General features: G+C 43.5%; 1 long non-coding RNA gene and 1 pseudogene across 1 annotated transcript; both read left to right on the top strand.

Annotated features, from left to right (window-relative positions):
* The first annotated feature begins 6,026 nt into the window (after window positions 1-6,026).
* LOC125102216 (uncharacterized) lies at window positions 6,027-9,977 on the top strand. The gene is made up of 3 exons (XR_007128071.1): window positions 6,027-6,203; window positions 7,799-8,241; window positions 9,830-9,977. It is a non-coding gene; the product is annotated as an uncharacterized LOC125102216 (long non-coding RNA).
* A 2,763-nt stretch (window positions 9,978-12,740) lies between these two features.
* LOC125102212 (DNA-(apurinic or apyrimidinic site) endonuclease-like) lies at window positions 12,741-13,892 on the top strand (annotated as a pseudogene).
* Window positions 13,893-18,688: the final 4,796 nt, after the last annotated feature.

Here is an 18,688-nt window from a genome sequence, read left to right as displayed (position 1 = left end):
GCATACCACCATGATCGAATCCCACTCTATCCACAACCTTTATGCAGATGGCCTTATCCAAATCTCCCTTATCTGTAACCTAACTAAAATGTGCCCTTCCGTCCTCTTGAGTAACACATTTCGCAAAAGAAGAGGGAGGGTTGGCTGGCCTCCTCCCATTACAATGTGCAAACCCAGGCTCTTCCGTTATCCTCTAATAGTTCATTCTCCACTGAGGCTCAAGCTATTCCCCACAACCTCCTGCCTCACCTCACTCCTGCCATCTGTGTCCATTCCTTTCATTTATTAAGACTTCTGCATCTGGCGACAGCTTTCCTCTTCCCCCTGGCTCCTGTTATTTCGTCAAGGATTTGGTTTCAAATATTTTTAGTTCCAGAAACTTCCATCTTGTCAGGCTTCTATCCTAGCTAGAGTAATTCATTTGTTAACAGTTAACTAGTTCATTTGTTCATTCACTCATTCATTTAAATGTTTAATAAGCCCCCAGAATATGATAGGAACGTATGAAAGTGCCTGGTATTATTGGGTACAATAAGGAACAAGACAAACAGACATCTTCCTTTCACTGAGTTTGTATTAGAGGATATATAATGAGGAGGAAAGTCCTCAAGGTTATGAAAATAATTCAAATGGAATCATGTGGTAGAGAGTGTCCCGAGAAAGCCTTTGTAAGGAGAGGACGTTTAAGGACAAATGTGAATGAGGAAGGCTGTGGGCTCCAAGGGAACTTAGCAGTCTGTGGTTGGAAAACAAGCCAGAGTGAAGGAACATTAAAGGTGAGGTCATGAGGTCGAGCTGCAGGGGGAAGGTCAGGTTTAGGGGCCTCTGTAGACCAGAGTATATGGTTTGTAACCCTGCCCATGAAACTCATTACAGACTGAGCTGCCTCCTGCCCTATTATCCTATCAGCTTGTGTCTCCAAACACTACCTCCTGAGCACCACTGTGCTCCCCCCATCATGGATCTCCCAGATACCAATGATCACTCTGTACTTATTACAGGTTACCGTAATTGCGAGAGTCTGGGTTCTGCCTCCAGCCTGAATGTTCTCCCAGTGCCAGCCGATGAGTCTAGTCCCTGACATCTACCCCTGCCCTCATTGAAGCAGTGGGCGGTTCTAGTTTGGAGTCTATTGGACATTGCTCAGCCCCTTATATCCAGCTCTGTCTGTAGAAGACATTGCTGAGTTCAGTACTTAGTGGAAACAGTAAAATACTAATGGTGTGGAGGGATTCAAGAATTTTTTCTTGAGAGTAGACTAAATAATACTTGAAAGACCTTCACACTTCTGAGAATCTGTAACTTAACACCAATTTACTTTAGCTTTTAAAAAATGAGTGTGAGATTCTCATGGTAAGCACACTGGAAAACCAGTAGTTATGGGTTTGGTTTGGTTTGGTTTGGTTTGGTTTGGTTTATTTTAACTGTAGGACTTTGTTTCTCAGCACTGTCATTATCACTGTCAGGAATGTGTTTCAGAAACCTCAAAAAAATCATGGAAAAGAAAGGAAGAGAAACTCTTGAAGGAATTTCACTCTGTGAATCTAAAAGGTCCTTGTAGTCATCTTCAAGTGAGTTAGATCTCAAATGTTATTCTCTGTAGTCTTCGTGAAAACTCAGACTAATGGTATGGCCTTGCTTGGAATATGACTTCTAGATTCTAGTGAGGTGTCAATCCTGGTCCCAAGACTCACCCATAAGAATCAAATCAAATCAAATCAAAATTCATCTGTATTTTAAGTATCTACCATGTGCAAGACCCAAATTTAGATGCCAAAAAATAATAAGTAAATTTAGATCTGACACTCTTAATCTTAGAGAATACTTTACTGTGCATTATTATTTATGAATACATTGTTTATGTTATGTATTTAAAAATCCAAGTCTGTTATTATGTTACGATTTTTGAATGCTTATAAAAGTTCTTCCAGTGCAAGTATAAAGCAAGAGGAAAGAAAGATCAGACCTTTTCCCTGACACAGGAATGTCGTTTGTTAAATGGCAAATCCCATGACATTTCAAGTAACCTTTTTACAGATTATTTTCCCCTTTTCTTAGCATGAATTGTCTAAACCTATCATAAAATTTTAAATATTCACTAATTCACACACTTAAAATGTATTTTCTTACAAAAGATGATTATTTTAACCCTGAGAACCTAGATTTATCAGTCTTTGCTGTTATCACTGTTGTCATCATCATCATCATCTGACACCATAACTCTGTAAAGGTTCTAGTTTTCCTTCCAAGGTTCTTTTTTTCTTTTTTTTTTCTTTTTTTCAAGAGAGAGTGCAAGCAGAGGGTGTGGGGGGCAGAGGGAGAGAGAGAGAATCTTTTTCTTTTTTTTTTTTTTTTTTTTATATATTTGACAGAGAGAGAGAGATCACAAGCAGGGAGGGAGGCAGGCAGAGAGAGGAGGAAGCAGGCTCTCCGCAGAGGAGAGAGCCCGATGCGGGGCTCGATCCCAGGACACTGGGATCATGACCTGAGCCGAAGGCAGAGGCTTTAACCCACTGAGCCACCCAGGTGCCCCAGAGAGAGAGAATCTTAAGCAGACTCGGTGCTGAGCATGGAGCCCAACACGGGGCTCAATCCCACGACCCTGTGATCATGATACAAGCAGAAATCAAGAGTCAATGCTCAACCAACTGAGCCACCCAGGTGCGCATCCTTACATGGCTCTTAAAACCCATGTCTAGCTTCCTTTCCAACCAGGGCCCAGCAGGATGGCTCCTACCAAGAAGGGTGATAAGAAGAAGAAGGGTCATTCGTTCTGCCATCAACGAGGTAGTGACTAGAGAATACACCATCCACAGTCACAAGTGCATCTATGAGTGGGTATCAAGAAATGTGCCCTTTGGGGGCGCCTGGGTGGCTCAGTGGTTAAAGCCTCTGCTTTCGGCTCAGGTCAAGATCCCGGGGTCCTGGAATCGAGCCTCACATCGGGCTCTCTGCTCAGCAGGGAGCCTGCCTCCTCCTCCTCTCTCTCTCTGCCTGCCTCTCTGCCTACTTGTGATCTGTCTGTCAAATGAATAAAAATCTTTAAAAAAAAAAAAAGGAAAAAAGAAATGTGCCCTTTGGGCACTCAAAGAGACCCGGAAATTTGCCACGAAGGACATGGGAACTCCAGATATGCACATTGACACCAGGCTCAACAAAGCTGTCTGGACCAAAGGAATAAGGAATGTTCCATACTGTACATCCATGTGCAGTTGTCCAGAAAACATAATGAGGAGGAAGATTCGACAAACAAGCTCTGTCCATTGGTTACCTATGAACCTGTCACCACTTCTAAAATCTACAGTTAATGTTGGATGAGAACTAATCGCTGATTGCGAAATAAAGGTATAAAACAAGAAAAAAATGTCTATTAGGAATTTTGGTAAATTACATTATGTTTTTCCATTGACTCAAATTGTTTCAAGGTGATTTTAATGTATACTAGAGCTTCACTGTCAATGGCCACTTACTTACACTTCGCTTCATCACAAGTCCAATTACCCTCCTGTCAAATTTGGTTTACTAGTTTGTGAACTGTGATCAAAGATTTGGATTTCCAAAGATAATAATAATAAATAACAAATAAGATTAAAGTTTAAGAATAAAGAAAAAAGTAAATCAGGGCACCTGGGTGGCTCAGTGGGCTAAGCCTCTGCCTTCGGCTCAGGTCATGCTCTCAGGGTCCTGGGATCAAGCCCCACATCGGGCTCTCTGCTCAGCAGGGAGCCTGCTTCCCCCTCTCTCTCTCTCTGCCTGCCTCTCTGCCTACTTGTGACCTCTGTCTGTCGAATAAATAAGTTTAAAAATCTTAAAAAAAAAAGAATAAAGAAAAAAGTAATTTAATAGGAGGAAATTTGGATTTTTTCAAATTATAAATGACATTATTGGGAAATATCAAAAATTTACATTAACTCAATGGAGAACATAAAATGTTGTGGAAGATCGTCCCTAAAAGAATGTATCACATGAGAGATGCCTGGCTGGCTCAGCTGGTAGAGCATGCCACTCTTGATCTCAGGGTTGTGAGTTCAAGCCCCACAGTGGGTATAGAGATTACTTAAAAATAAATAAATGAAACAAAATGAAAAAGAATGCGTCACATGAAATACGCTGCAAATTTAAAACATTCACAACAATGGAATACAAAGTAGGTGCATATGATTGAGGTAGATCTGTATGTGCTGGTATGAGTGAGAAGACGAGAGCTGACATGTTAATTGGAAGAGGTAAACAAAAACACAGCATGCCATACATTTGTGTAAGAACTCTGAGAAACAAACTGAGGGTTTTGGAGGGGCGGGTATTGGGGGGTTTGGTGAGCCTGGTGGTGGGTACTGTGGAGGGCAGTATTGCATGGAGCACTGGGTGTGGTGCATAAACAATGAATGCTGGAAGAGTGAAAAGAAATAAAATAAAATAAAATGGAAAAAAAAAAGAAAATGTATGTATGTCCCTTGCAGATTTGTATAATACTCTGCAAGATTAAAAAATACTGTCAAATTTTTACCTCTGAGTGTAAGGGAGAGGGTTGTGAATGAATGCAGGGAGAGAGACTCGTAGCACATCTTTCTTAGTGATTGTCCTTTTTTTAAACGTGCATATGTTCCTTCTACAATTAAAAAATACGTGAAATGTTTTAATCTAATGAAGAATCCCTGAGGAGGAAGACCGGGAAGGGGCAATTTCCCAGGCTCTTCCTTGTCCTTCCTTCTCTGCACACAGAGCTTGTACAAAGGGTCGCTCCCTGAACGTGGAAGGCTAACAATTCACCCCTTCTTACCAAAAGGAACAAATCCTAGTGAGAAACTGTTTGAAGAATATAGAAGATAAAGAAACTGAGTGTTTGAGAACTGGAAGATGGCAAAAAGCTGTAGGAGGAGAAGAGGAGAAGATCAAATGGAAAGGTGGGATTGGGTGACATTTATCCAAGTCCTGAGGGAAACAAGATGGGAGACCCACTGTCTCCTTCAGAGACGGTTTCACCTGTGCTCTGTAGGGTCTTCTATGTACCCATTATTGCCACAGAAACAAGGCAGAGAGGAAAGGCGGGTGGAGAAGAATGGAGGTGGGTGAGCGGTTAGATTGTGGAGATTTTAAGTGCTATTATTTTCTTCCCATAGGAGGAGGGAGTTGGGTAGATATTAGAAAGCACTTTGGGAGTTCATTACTGAATTGAAGTGGCTTCTCATCCATACATACTGACACATACTCTTCAGGGCAACCAGAAAACCAAGCCAGACGAACATGGCTCTCTTCCAATTGGAGTCTTGGTCTTCTCAGGAACCCCATACTCTCCTCGCTCCAGCTCTGAAGTCTTGACATTCTGCTCCTTTAAGAAGTAAGCCTCCCCTCTTTAGGGATTGCTTTTCGATGATGAACATATAGATCTTCATCTCTGCGTCTTCATTCCTCTCCTAGGCAACATTTGCATCTTGGCAAGGTTTGGATAACTCTGTAACACCCTGTCTCTAGGGCACTTTCTGTTCCTTCTTCCTGCTCACTACAGACAGTGCTGTGGTCAGACTATGTCCCCCCCACCAAATTCATATGTTGAAGTTCTGACACCCCCCCCCAAAGTGATGGTATTAGTAAATGAGACCATTCTGAGGTGCTTACATCTTGAAGGTGGAGTCCTCATAAGTAGGATTAGTGCTCTTATAAAAGAGGCCCCCAGTGAGATCCCTCGCTCCTCTGGGGGAGAGGGTATCCTCCGTAGCCATTAAATGCTTCAGCACAGTCTGGTGGTCCACAGTCTGGTGGTCTGGTGGTCCACCTTACTGGATATATAATCTTCCCATTTGCCAGAAGGAAAGGAATGATCATTAGTTCTACTACTCTAGGCCACTCTTTTGTTTCACTCTTCTTCCCACTCCACAAGTCACTAGCCTTCTTTCCAAAAGAAACAAACCAGAAGTCCAAACATGGAACTCACAGTCCAGAGTCTGGGTAGTGCGCGGCAGTCTCTACATCGGGTTTCATGTGGCCCATCTTGAGCTACCGAACCGTGAACTAACAGTAACAGATTAATCTGTCCCCCACAGGCAATGTACAGTGGAGGAACAGGGCCAGAACAACCACACAGAAACAACCACACACTTCCATTCTGACAGGGAGAAATGGAAGCCAGCAGCAGGCACTGACTGATGTGTTGTCTCTGAAGTTATTCCTGGGCAAACACCAGAGGGGCCTCTTTCCTAGGCAAGGTGGGTGAAAAATGTCCGTTGAATCTCTTGACTCCCCCCTCTGGAGGGTTTTCTTCTGTTATCACCATTGGCCGTGTATTCAGTGGGTATATGCCCTTAGTTCATGTGCTACTCGTACAATGTTGGAAGGCCACAAGTCCAGGGGGGTTTATGATTCCTTTGAGAGTAAATCTCTCCCAAAATTATTTAGAAAGCTTCTTGTCTCTTATTTCAGTAAACTGTAATTGCCAATACTGTTATAGTTCTTTTTAAAACATGGTTCTCAGATCTACTATGTTCTTTGGCCTTCTTGCCACATTCTCTTTGTCACTCCCCTCAAGATACATACACTTGTATGTATCTTTCTCTCTTGCCAGTACAGTTACCCTGAGTAAACATGAGACTATAGTTTTCTGTGGGAAAGCTACACTTTTATTTTGATCTTTCTGAGGCTCTTTACCATTGTATATCTTAATTTTATCTTTGCCCCAAAGTTTCTGAAGTGATTGAGAGGTATTACCAATGGGTGTAAAAGCCATACTTTTAATTTGGCCTTTCCATTGGTTTACTTTAATGGACTTTCAAGTCGTCCCCAAACTCTCTCTCTTAAAATTTTGGGGCCTAAAACCTGTCAAGTTTTCCAATTTTGCAAACCCTCATTTTTCTGAAATATCTCTATTCCTTTTCATTTCCGCTTACAGATCAACCAATTCCTTTTTAAGCTTATAAAGTCTTTCCAAAACATAGCCAGTAGCAACCAACACACACTGGAAACATTGTTTTCTAATTTTTCCCCCTAGGGCCACATTTTCTTTAGCTGCATAATCTTTCCAAATTAATGCAGGAGTTCATTTTATTAGCAGCCGAATGAGAACTGCGGTCACTCTAGACCTCCATCATCAGTTTCCATGCTGCTCACCACGAGACTGCCAAACTAATGTCACACATTTGGGGAAAGGAAGTGAAACTGCCATAAGAAACCTAGGAATAAATCAGAGAAAAAGTTATTTCCTCTTGGTTGTTGTCTATAGCTAAAGTAAAAAGAAAAATCGCTCCCTTAATTCATTCCCTTATGGGTGGGAATGGGGAGATAGTGGAGAAGTGGGGCAGACAACGGGGAAGATGCAAGATGATTTTTATCAAGGAAGAATCCTACATCAAGTTACCAGTATTTGGTCTGAACTAGTCATCAGCCTCCAACAATTGGCAAGGGAAGGGGGCAGTATGGTCCTCACCTATGCATTAAAGGCAGAGAGAACTGGACAAGCGTGAGCATATGAAGTCTACCATGTGTTATGTGATCAGTTTTTCTAAATTCCCCCATCCACCCTTTAATCTTTTGTAGCCTCCTATTTGTCTTCTTATTACATATGACAGCTTCGTAATCTTTTATTTGCTACTTACTATTTTTTCATCTCCCCAACTAGATTATATGTTTCATGAAGGCAAGGGTCATGCTTGGTTTAATCCCTTTTGGGTTACACGGGTCTTAGCCTCGTGCCCAGGACATTATAGGTGTTCAATAAATATCTGTGGGTGCAATGAGTGAATCAATCCATGAACAGATGAACGAATGAATGAGAATCAGACTTGGATTTTCTCTTCTCCTACTGCAGAGTCAGCATCATGTCTTTGCTCAGCTGAGAACTTGACCCCTTCTACAGAGATCCTGCCTGATTGCCAACCTTGTGACAGACAGAAGGGAGGAGCAGACCCAGGGAGGAGCAGGACAACACCATGGAGAAGACAGGGCCATGGGACAGGTTCCAGGTGCAGCTGAAGGGCCATCTGGACACCCACTCCCATTCACTTGCGTCAGAGTGACCAAGCCCCAGTAGGGGGCGGTGAGCTGCAGGTGCCGGCCCAGGAGGGACTCGCCCACAACTTCCTCCTTCCTGCCCAGCTCAGCGTTTACTTAGCAGAGCTGCCTGGTACAGAGAGGGCACTCACCTTTCCCACCACCAGCCCCATTCGTCCACCATCTTCCCCTGCCATGCTTAACTGAATTTCTCAAGGGAGGCATTTTTCTTTCTACTTTAGCTGTAGACAGCAACCAAAGGTAAATAACTACTTTTCTGTATTTAATTATTAGATTTCCTTAAAAAGGTTTCACTTCCTTTCTTGGAAGCCATGAGCTAAGCAGCAATAGGTTTTGTTGTCGCCTAATCGCCAGCTTGGCTAGTATGACTGCATTCTGGCACGCTGACCCCTTCCAGCCAGGCACCTGACGAACCTTACCCAGTTAACTTAAGCTCGGCTATTAATGACAGGCTCCTGGCTCTCCTCCTAACTTGGTGACTGTTCAGCTAAGTGTCCCTGCCAGGCTCCTCCTCACAACCACTGATATCGGTACTCACGAGAATTCAATCCTCTCCACCTGGAGCCACCACTAGCTAGATCTATGATCTTGGGCAAGCTTTCGACCCCTCTGTGCCTCAGTTCTTTTATCTGTAAAATGAAAAGAACAGTATTCTGTGACTCCTTGGGTTGTTGTGAAGATGAAATGAGTTGATACATTTAACATTCTTTTTTTTATTTTATTAAGTTTTTTAAAATTCCAGTAGAGTTAACGTACATTGATATTTTAGTTTCGGACGTACGATATAGTGATTCGATAATTCTATGTACTGCTCAGTGCGCATCAGTGCACTCTTACTCCCCATCATCTATCCCCCATCCCACCACCCACCTGCCTCTGGTAAGCCTCGGTTTGTTCTCCATAGTTAAGAGTTTGTATCTTGGTTTCTCTATCTCTTTCTTTTTCCTTTGTTCATTTGTTTTGTTTCTTAAATTTCACGTATGAGTGAGATCATACAGGATTCATCTTTCTCTTATTTTGCTCAGCATTATGCTGTCTAACTCCATCCATGTCGCTGCAAATGGCAAGATTTCATTCTTTTTATGGCTGAATAATATTCCCCCGTGGGTATATACCGCCTTTTCTTCATCCATTCGTCCATCACTGGATACTTGGGCTGTTCCATAGTTTGGCTATCATAAATAATGCTTCAGTAAACATGGGGGTGCATGTGTCCTTTCAAATTAGTGACTGCATATTCTTTGGGTCAATACTTTGTTGATAGTGCCGCCATAAACACTGGGGTGTATGTGCCCCTTCAAAGCAGCCTTTTTTTTAATCCTTTGGATACATACCTAGTAGTGCAATTGCTAGGTCATAGGTAGGGTAGCTCTATTTTTAATTTCTGAGGAATCTCCACACTGTTTTCTGCCGTGGCTGCACCACTTTGTATTCCGACCAGGAGTGCACAAGGTTCCTTTTTCTCCACATCCTCCCCAACGCTTGTGTTTCTTGAGATATATGTAGCATTCTTAGACTAGTGCCTGTCAGAAAGTGCCGTCAATGACTGTTTTTCTCTTTTCACGTGTCTTTGACAACCAATTGTACATTATCATTTCCACACCTTTCCCTCCAGCCTGTCCCCTCCCAAGTTCTCAACAGGCCTTTCTGATTGCCTCACAGACATTTCTGCTTATATGTCCAGAAGTCACCTCAAACCCAAAATAGAACTCGTTTTCCCCCCTAAAACTTACTTCTCCCCCAGAATTTTTCTGTCACTTAAGGATATCAGTGTTTTAAGCTGGAAAACTCAGAGTCACCTGTAGGTGCCACTCCATTTCCTACACAGCTCCACGCTGCCTCAGGACCATCCCTCCGATCGGACCTCTTCTCCCCCCTCTCTGGAAGTGGACCAGGCCACTATTTCCTCGCTCCCCTCGGGTAGATGCCACGCAGTGCTATCAGAGTTCACGTCCTGAAAGAAATTGAAGTCGGCTGGAGAAACTGTTCTGCACATGTGAGTAGGACACAAAGTACGAAAAGGTCATGGCAGTAGTGTTCGTGTTGGCCAAGAACTCGTTTAAAAAAGTCAGAGAACAAATATCCGACAGCATCATACAAGAGAAATTGCAAAGTATTCAGACAGGAGAAGGCTGGTCAGCAGTTCACATAAATAAACAGCCGTGACAGCAACAATCAACAAGGACGAATGTTACAGACATTATGCGGAGCAGTAAAATTCAAACACAAGGAAAATATTAAGTGCCATTCCATTTATAAAAAGTTAAAAGGAAATGTTATTTTCTGAGGAAGTATATACATGTAATGAAACAGTGAAGAAACGCCAAGTAGTGATAAGGGTCACAAAGACGGTGGTTATTGTCTTTGGGGATTGAATGGGATTATAACTCGGGTAGAAAGAAGGACTGAGTGTTCACAGTGTTGTATTTCTATACCAGAGTGCGGGGTACAGAACTGTTGGCTTTCTGACTATGCTTTATACAGTATGTTTGTTTCAGTAGTTTTCTGACCGTGGGTTATATTTCTCAACTTCTAAGGCAGAAAAAAAAAAGAAATCCAATTATATTATTTTCCAGTTGAAAACCCCCAATACTCCCATTGTCAAGAAGACAAGTTCCATATTCGCTGTGTGGTCACAGAAGCTTTTCCCAGTGCTGCTTCGGACACCTCTGTCCTCTCCATCCCATGCACCCCGGTTTCCAACAGCACGGACCCCCTGCATTACTCACACTTATGTATCAGAGTGTTCTCCAGTTGTGTGTCCTTTCGCTTGCCCCTGTGGCTGCTCTGAACGACGTTTTTCTGTTCTTTACCCGTCAAACTACTCTCCTCTTTTAATTCTTTGTCCAGTGTCATCTCTTCACTGACGCTATCCTCACAACCCCCAAGCAGAGTTAGTGGTTCTGTTTCCTTGCTCCCACACTCTTTAAAAATATAATAACTTGCAATAGTTCTTAAGGTGCCTATTGCAACGTTCCTTTCTGGAATTTTTTTTTAAAGATTTTATTTATTTATTTGACAGAGAGAGAGAGAGATCACAAGTAGGAAAGAGGCAGGCGGGGCGGCGGGGGGAAGCAGGCTCCCTGCTGAGCAGAAAGCCCAATGCGGGGCTCGATCCCAGGACCCCGAGATCATGACCTGAGCCGAAGGCAGAGGCTTCACCCACTGAGCCACCCAGGTGCCCCCCTTTCTGGAATTCTTTCTCTCCTACTAATCAGGGAGCCCCCAGAGGACCAGGACCTCTTCATATTCATCAGTGTCACTCAGTAAGGTCAGTCATTCCCCGTCCACAGCTCTTCTCACTCCTGAAGGAGCCCTCACCACACTGCATATTGGCTTTCTCTCCTTACACCGCTGTCTCAATGGATGTCATACAATTTTTGTGAGAATTAAATGTGAGACAGTGTAAAGAACCCAGCGCAGTTTCAGTTACATTTTATACGACTTTTTGGCAGTAGTAACTCAGAAGTGTGCTAGAGGGCGCTAATTCACTGCCGTCATAGGCTATTGTGCTTTATGGGGTGTTAACCCTTGACTGGGTCCTCTAAGAGAGATCAAAGAAAGTTTAGTAAACAAATTATCAGCCATCTCTATTCTGTGAAATAAATGATATAGTTCAGGAATTTAAGTCTGCAACTCACTTGAGATTATTTGGGGGAAGAACAGTCCAACAGCTGGATTGATGACATCATAAACTTGTTTTCATCCCGGTTTGTTTATTCCCCAACCCAGGGTTGGTCCAGCTTGCAATGTAAATGTCAAAGCAATTAACACTGATTTTGGTGATGCCTTCATCCGCACTAAAGTGAAGAAATGCCAAACAAGGTGTTTCCTCAACTGTGAGACAAGACGATTTGACTAGACCGTCTTCAGGGTCCCTTTCAACTCTATCATTCTGTAAGACACAATTCTAGTTCTAGAAGGAAACAGGTGTGATCTCTAAAAATATAAACATTCAACCAAAAAGTGGAAAGTTTAATCAAAAGTGAAAAACAAATCACTGTTTAAATTTTCCCAACTGGAAGACAAAACAAAACAACAGTTACATTGTTCCTTCCATAGAATGCTGGGGTTTAAAAAGCAGTGTGAGGGCGCCTGGGTGGCTCAGTGGGTTAAAGCCTCTGCCTTCAGCTCAGGTCATGATCCCGGGGTCCTGGGATCGAGCCCCGCATCAGGCTCTCTGCTCAGCCAGGGAGCCTCCTTCCTCCTCTCTCTCTGCCTGCCTCTCTGCCTACTTGTGATCTCTGTGTGTCAAATAAACAAATAAAATCTTTAAAAAAAATAATAAAAATAAATATAGAAAGCAGTGTGAGTGACAAGTGATTGTCTGTCCGAGAGATGCTTTGATGCTGAAGTATTTTCTAGCCTCTTATATTCCACACCAGTAATAATTATTTCAGACGAATCTTTGTCTTCTTTAGAAGAGGGTGAAAAAGTAGGCTTATTTTATGTGAAGTAACAGCCAGCCAATCGAAAGCATTATATGACGTCACTCATTTCAACCACCTGAAAACCGCATTTATGAATAAGAGCAAAGTCCAGATAATAACACTAAGCTAAGAGATGACTATGAAGAAATTAGCAAATGATTTGATTTTATGTTTATGAAGCATTTCTATTTCATACGAATCAAAGTGACTCACAGTTTGGGTATAGGATGAGACCGGAAACAATGCAAAAGTCTGACTTTGCACTGATGGTATATCATGCTCTCTGTAAGCCGTGCTGCGGGATCTTAAAGTATGACAAGTACTTGTAATCTCCAAAATATGGGGATGTCTTTTAGAGGAGGGGAGGCAGAGTGGGACCCAAGCAGGTACCACAGTAAAAATACGGCTTCAGTGGGTGACGCGGTACATGCTCAGAAGGGCCTTCGTTACAGTGGGTAAAGCAAGGGGAACAGGAGCTGTGGCAGAAGACGGGAAAGAGCCCGAGACTGAGCCAGACGCCAAGAAGGATAAGGAGGGAGCAAAGCAAAATGAAAAAGAGGCAGCAGGAGAGGCACCAGTTCTGTCTGAGGAACCCCTCACCCCCAGATCAGAAAACCTCACCCGGTGGCAAATCAGCCACACTCCAGAGCTGCTCCTGGAACGTGGATGCGCTTTGAGCCTGGATTAAGAAGGAGGGTTTAGACTGGTCTAGGAAGAAGCCCCAGATATCCTGTGCCTCAGAGAGACCAAATGTTCAGAGAACAAACTATCGGCTGAACTTCACGAGCTGCCCGAACTATCCCATCAGCCCTGGTGAGCACCGTCGGACGAGGAAGGGTACAGGATACAAGGTGCAGGGCTGTTCCCCCACTAGCACCCACTCAAAGTCTCCCACGGTACTGGGGACATGGAACATGATCAGGAAGGCTGAGTGACTGTGGCCAGATTTGACACATTTGTTCTGGAACAGCTGATGTACCCAAAGCAGGTAGAGGTCTAGAGTCCCAGCGGTGCTGGGAGGTAGCCGTTTGCAAGTTCTGGAAGGCTTGGCTTTCTGCAAGCCCCCTGTGCTACGTGAAGACCTCAGTGTGGCTCATGAAGAAATCCACCTTCTCTACCCCAAGGGAAACAAAAAGAAGGTTGGCTTCACTCCACAAGAGCATCAAGGCTTTGGGGAATTGCTAAGGCTGTGCTACTGCGGATGATTTGGCGCACCCCTACTCCAACAGGGCCTATGCCTATACCTTCTGGACCCACGTGATGAATGCTCAGTCCAAAAACGTTGGTTGGCCCCAAGATTACTGTCTCTTACCTTGCACTTTGTGACAGCAAGATCTGTTCCAAGGCCCAGGGCACTGACCACTGTCCCATCACCCTAAACCTAGCACCGTGACACCTCCCGTAAATTACTTTAAGCCTGGGAAATTAGCCCTCCAAGCTAGCTTTAAAACATAGTCCCCCACCACCAACTTCTTTAAAAACTGCTATCTGGAGAAATCTGCATGGATTTCCTTTCTAAAAATGTGAATCCTTCAATCCGGCTCCTAGTGACACTTAGGTTTCCTTTAAACCCAATATTTTTTCTCTCTCTCTCTCTCTCATATATACTTCCTTTGAACTGTCTGCAGGAAAATAGAGCCATTGTTTCAAAAAAATGAATAAAATAAAATATAGGGATATCTTTTAGTCTATCTAATTTTTTAAAGTCTACTTTGACAAAAAAAAATTTTGCTTACTCTGTTCAGTGTCACAAGATTAAAGGTAAAAATTGCAGCGAGATTTTAAGCTTCAGCATGACTATGCTCATCACTCAATAGTTTAAATTATTATAATGTGGCATTTTGAACATTTCAAATAATTAAAAGCAGTATTAAAACGTATTTTGAGCTTCATCACACAACCCATAATAATTGCTGGGTATCTCTGGTCCCATTTGTTAATCTCTCTGAGCCTAGCTTCCTAATTTATGACAGGGCTGTAGCTTATATCTTCCTTACATCCTTACTGAATTGGTGTGCAAATGTGTGCAAAATTCTTGCTCTAGGGTTCTCAGTAAGACAGCTGTAGTTACCGTCGCTAGCCAGTACGCTTTAACAACATCCTGGTGTAAGCACGGACAAGGCCGTGTTTTCATGAATTATTGCACATTTTATAAAATAAGTCTCGTATGTGGGCTCCTTATACCCCATTTTAAAAACACAACTCAGTTTGCAGAATTGTTAAAAACTCTTTCATTCCCTATTTCTTCCCCTGGCATCCAAATTATTTTTTTAAATCAAAAATGACCTCGCCTAAGCAGTGAATTCACAGAGGTCCTCTCATCACCTATAAGACTTGTAGAACATCCCTGGAGCAACACAGAAACGCTATTTAGAAGTAGAGAAAATGTGTGTAACTTCTAGGAGCGACTCCTCTTGTCTGTTTCTCTGGGGAAGGCAGCTGTCCACGCAGCTCGACTGGGCGCGGGCGGAGGTGTGGCTGCAAAGCCCGCGGACTGTCCAGCGTCCCCGCACCCGCGCCGCACTGTCCCCTGCTGGTCAGGACGTCAGCTGTGCGGGCGCGCCCGGCTTGCTGGGATTGCACGATGCCCCAACCCCAAAGGCGTCCTCAGGGGCAATTCCCGGAGCTTAGCAACCGTCTGCTGATGACTGGTGGTTTACAACATCCCACACAAATGATGTGTTATTTTAAGTCGCGCTGTGGCATCTGGGCTTTCTAGCCCCCCGAGACCACCACGTGTGTAACAGCCATACAGCAGCTGCCTGTGGGCCGCGTTAGCATCTGTCTCTCTCACGCGCCCTGTCCTGGAGGTTGAATTTTCCAACCACCACGCAGCCCGGAGGAGGCAATGTTGGAACAGCTCTGGGATCTCGTTGGAGCATCTCTCTGGGCCAAAGTTCACGGCTATGTGGGAGGTTCCTGACGTTCTTGTGCTGGCTGCAGCTCTGCGCCTTAAGGTCTTCTGAGAGCACTGTGGTCTGGGCTCCATTCATGCATTTAGGCAGTTCCTCAAGTGTTTTGTGTTGTTGTTTTTTTTTTTTTTAATAAGATTTTGTTTATTTATTTGTCCAATAGAGAGAAGGAGAGAGCAGAAGCTGGGGGAGCAGCAGGCAAAGGGAGAAGCAGGCTCTCCGTGCAGCAAGGAGCCTGATGTGGGGCTCGATACCAGGATCCTGGGATCATGACCTGAGCCGAAGGCAGATGCTTAACTGATTGAGCCACCCCGGCGCCCCTCCTCAAGTGTTTTTTGAATACCATGTATGTGCCAGGCACTGTGCAAGTATCATGCACATACAAGGAGCAGGGGACCCAACCCCGGCCCTCAAGGAGGGTAGCCTAGTGGGGAAGTCAGAGTAGTGATTTTTATGTTCTCTTTATGTCTTCTAAGTGTGAGCTACCCAAGGGCAATATTCAATAACAGTAATGTTTTGAGTTGTTATTGCAATTTATATTTCAACTTTGATGAAAAGTTCTATGAATTCATCTTTCAAAATAATCACGTTGTCCTTTCTTCAGTCTTTTTTGTATCAGGAACAGAGCTTTGAATATATACAGTGTTCCAAGGATTCTCCCCAGAACTCTAAGAAATGGCATGGATCCATCCTTCTGTCATTAAAAGAAATTCCTTTGAGAGTGGGGGTGAAGGAGCTAAGAAGTCAAGATTGTCTGCATAGGAAGGCAATAAATTTATTTTACTGGCTGTCTCTTATCCTGGACAAAATTAAACAGTGGTAAACAACATGTGCTGAAAAGTGAAAAGTAGAGAAGACTGACAAGATGTTCCCTCCACAGAGAAAGTTAGTTCCTGTTCCTATACTTTCTTGAAAGAAAATGAAGGTGCCTAAACCACTGGGAACATTTCTTATTCAGAATATAATTCCTAAATACATACTAAAATCACTTCTCATTGTTTAATTTGGAAAGTGTGAGCTAACTGAAATGTTTTTAGAAGCTCTTACCTTTTTTTAACATCTTAATTTTATTTTTTCTGTCTTCCCAGATTCATTGTTTATGCACCACACCCAGTGCTCCATGGAATACGTGCCCTCCTTAATAACTTAAGAAAATCCACATAAAAACCAAAGCCTCAAAGGCCCATCCCAAATCATTAACATTTCCGTTGGGACCCTCCTTTAAAATCATATGACCCTTCTATGGACCATATGATCCCTCTCTAAACTTGGAGTTTTGGAGCTGATTATCTTCTACCTATGGAAGGAGACAGACTATGGAAATAGCTTCCTATCTCTTCCCCATTGGGTCCATCCTCTTTGTCTTTCTAAAATGCAAATCTGGTTATTTAAAAAGAAAATCCTTCAGTGGCTGTGTACGGCCTGTAGTGATCTCCCACCAGAGGGGAAACCTCCCACTAGACTGAGTGTACGGGAAATGGGAGCATATCAGCGCCACCTCAAGGATTTTTCAAACCCCAACCCCCACCCCCCCACGCACACGTGTAAGACATCATCACCTTCCCTCTTTCAAGTCCTTTCAGCCACCACATCCATGTATCCCATCTGGTGAAAAAGTCACTGCCATGTTGGCTCAGCGATGGGCATTCTTTGTCTCCTTCTGTTACACTAAAGCATGAAAAAGCCTGAGGAGCCCTCACTGCAGAATAAAGTCCCAATTCCTCAACATGGCATACAAGGTTCCCTTTAACATCCTCCTGGCTTTCCATTCCAGGCTCATCTTCAACCACTCCTCATTTCATGTTCTATGGACCAACCACACCAATCTGGGTAAATTCTTGAACAAGACCTGGTTTTTCAGACTTGTGTCCATTTACCCAGAATTCCTTTCTCCACTTACACAGTAATGATTTTCCATTTAACCTTTAAAAAGACACCCATAACTCTATCTTCAGCCAGAGCCCATTCCTGGATTCTAGGACCAACCGGGTGTTTAGACAAAATATCTGAGCTCCTGGACTCACCTCCCCCTAGTTATTCCACCTAAAGCTGGCCACATCTCAGTTATCCGTAATGCTATTCTTCCGGCTGACATCTCACCTCAAAATTCAAGTCTTTGTTACAAACTATGAGGGCACGTATGATCAGATCTCGCTTCCCACCATCCTCCCCTCTCCCACTCCACCCCAGCCACGCTGGCCTCCTATTCCTGAAACACAATGAACACCTACTGAAAAAAGTTGGATGAATGGTAATGTAACTAAAGAGGAGACTGAAATCAAGCCAACAAGAGAATAGGGTTGTCATCAACAGCAATAAGCCGGTTTGCTCTGCGGAGCTGCAACCAGGCCCAGGAATTGACAGCAGGTACCTCTGACAGGGAACGCAGCTGGATGTGGAAAGTGGGGCCGCGGCAGGCAGAGCGTACTCGGACTCCAGCCAAAGCTGAGGTTTTGACTCCCTAGAGACACCAAGAAGAGGGATTCTGGATTAAAGACACAGCACAGCTGACAGTGGACATGCTGTACTTAATCAGAGGATAAGGGAGACCTCTAGCTCCCTTCCTCCATGACTTTGAGAACACAAGCAGTCAGGTCTTTTAAGTACCTCCTTCTGCAGCCTCCCTCCACTGAGGTCACCAGGGAAGACAATGAAGACTTTCTCTGGTTACCATTGCTCTGTGCAGGGGAAGACTCAGTAATATTTAGGAAGTCATGGAGCCATGCCTTCACAATTCTGAGGAAAAGTGATTTCCAACCTACACTTGTTGGTTAGATCAAGTGAAGGAGAGAACAAACAGTTTCTCAGCTATGCAAAGGGGCAAGATATTTACTGCTCATGCGTTCTTCTTCGGAAATCGCAGGGAAGATATGTTCCACTAAGACGAGATATTAATCAAGAAAAGGGAAGCACGGGGCTCAGGAAACAGAAGATTTGGCCCGCAAAAGGCATTGAGAATCCTCAGAATGATGGAGAAAGGAGATCTGAGGACAAACAACATAGGAGGACAGCTGATCCCAAGAACAAGAAGAACCACCTAATTACATAGAAGTGATTGAACAGAGTGAAGAGATTCCCACACATACTGGAAAAGTTTAAGGATAAAATGAAACGGCTTGGCAACTAAGCAAATGAAAAAAAAAAAAAAAAGAAATAGTCCTCAACTTTGGGGAAACCAAAGTTCTACACGAAAGGAAGTCAGACGGTATTCTACGTGGCTAACTGGCAAGTCCTGTTGACTGTAATTACAGCATGTAAATACCAAATACGATGTAACCGAAACTATGGTTGCTGTGTTGGAAGGTTAGGGGTAAATGAAAAAGGTGTGAAGAGAGGGGAGATGGA

Source organism: Lutra lutra, chromosome 6 (assembly GCF_902655055.1).
Source record: "Lutra lutra chromosome 6, mLutLut1.2, whole genome shotgun sequence".
Lineage (NCBI taxonomy): Eukaryota > Metazoa > Chordata > Mammalia > Carnivora > Mustelidae > Lutra > Lutra lutra.
The sequence above is the reverse complement of the archived record's forward strand: the minus strand, read 5'-3'. Positions and strand labels throughout refer to the sequence as shown.